This window comes from Otolemur garnettii, unplaced genomic scaffold, assembly GCF_000181295.1.
Source record: "Otolemur garnettii isolate 467f Iridium unplaced genomic scaffold, OtoGar3 scaffold00029, whole genome shotgun sequence".
In the NCBI taxonomy this organism is placed as follows: Eukaryota; Metazoa; Chordata; class Mammalia; order Primates; family Galagidae; genus Otolemur; species Otolemur garnettii.
In genome coordinates this window covers 9,503,216-9,505,110 of record NW_003852424.1, presented here as the reverse complement: position 1 = coordinate 9,505,110, position 1,895 = coordinate 9,503,216, and the positions used below count along the sequence as shown (strand labels likewise).

Sequence of the window (1,895 nt, the reverse complement as noted above, 5' to 3'; positions counted from 1 at the left end):
GGGAGATATAGGTCAGAGCGTGCAGAGTTTCAGATAGGGAGGATGAAGAAGCCTGAAAATCTGGAGTACAGCATGAGGACGATAGTTAATAATGTTGTATCGCATACTGGAAATTTGCTAAGAGAGTAGATTTCATTGTTACCACTAATAAAAGGTAACAATGTGAGCTGGGTGGATATGTTAAATTGCTTTCCTGTGGTAATTATTTCACTGTGTATATGTATATCAAAACATCATGTTGCACACCTTAAATTTATAAAATAAAGGGTGGCGCGTATGGCTCAAAGGAGTAGGGCGTCAGCCCCATAAGCCAGAGATGGTGGGTTCAAACCCAAGCCGGCCAAAGACTGCAAAGACAAACAAAAAAATTTATAAAATAAAATAAATAATAATTTAAAATAGATAAAAGTGAGTGGTAAAAATATTGTAAGGTAATGTTAATAATATGCATTTATAAATGGCAAACCTTTTCAGTCATAAATATAAAATATTGAATATTAGCATTAGTAGACATGTTTCATCAGCTCTATGATACCCTTTGTAATCTTTCAGCAATTTGGCTGTATCTGGTTCAGTGTTCTACATCTTGAGCCATAAGTCAGAATCTTGCTCTGTTGCCAAGGCTGCTGGAGTGTAATGGTGCCATCATAGCTCACTACAACCTCCACCTCCCAGGCTCAAGCAATCCTCCCACTTCAGCCTCCTGAGTAGCTAGGATTACAGGTGTGTGCACCATACTTAGCTAAGTTTTTTTATTTTATTTTATTTTTTTTCCTTTGACAGTTATTTGCATTTAGTTTATGTTGCATTTATTCCCGTGCCATAAGTTTTTGTTTCTTCAGTTTCTTCTGGGATATTTTCTTCTTCTGTGCTGCCTCTTCTTCTGGTTTGGGAACAATCTGTTCCTTTTCAGTAAGGATCATCTCAATGTGGCAGGGGGAGCTCATGTCTGGGTTAATGCGACCATGGGCTCTGTAAGTTCGGCGACGCATCTTGTGTGCTTTGTTCACTTGGATATGCTCAATGACCAGAGAATCTACATCTAAACCCTTAAGTTCAGCATTGTTTTCTGCATTTTTAAGCATATGCAGCAAAAATTCAGCACTCTTTTTGGGCCACTGACCCTGTGTCCAGCCCCACTGTTTGGCCTGGGCACACCTACCAACTCCACCATTGTAACGTCGGAATGGTACACATTGTTTCTTTACGCTGACATCCTTCAGATACTTGGTGGCTTTTCGTATATGCATACCCTTGATGGCCTGGGAAGTTTCACGTGTGTTCTTAAAGTGAACACGAAGATTTGAGCCTCTTGACTTGCATGACTTTGTGGGGTTTTCTGGGTCAAGTGAGTATCGAACCATTTTCACAGATCACCTCAGGCCGCTTGGGGAAGAGCAAGTTTTTTTATTTTTTATAAAGACAGGGGTCTTGCTATGTTGCCCAGGGTGGTCTTGAATTCCTGGCCTTGAGTGATCCTCTTGCCTTGCCCTCCCAAGATACTGGGATGAGTCACTGCTTAGCCAACTTCAATATTATTAAATCCATGGCCATTCGTATTTCACCTATATTGCCAACTGCTTTTTCCCACTTTATTCTCTGGATTATTTTAAAGCAAATCTAAGACTTATGACTTTATCCATGAATATTATCCATATGTAACTGGAAAAGAATATAATCTGCAATATCATTAAATTACATAAGAAGGTATCACTTTCTAATCTCAGATATTTGATCAGTGTTTCAAATTTCCCTGAGGTCTTTTTTTCTATTTTTTTTTTTGAGACAGAGTCTTACTATGTCACCCTCAGTAGAGTGCTCTGGCATCACAGCTCACAGCAACCTCAAACTCTGGGGCTTAAGCGATTCTCTTGCCTCAGCCTCCCAAGTAGTTG

General features: G+C 39.6%; 1 pseudogene; it reads right to left on the bottom strand.

Annotated features, from left to right (window-relative positions):
• Nucleotides 1-809: 809 nt before the first annotated feature.
• Nucleotides 810-1,364, bottom strand: LOC100950713 (annotated as a pseudogene).
• Between the last annotated feature and the right edge of the window lie 531 nt (nucleotides 1,365-1,895).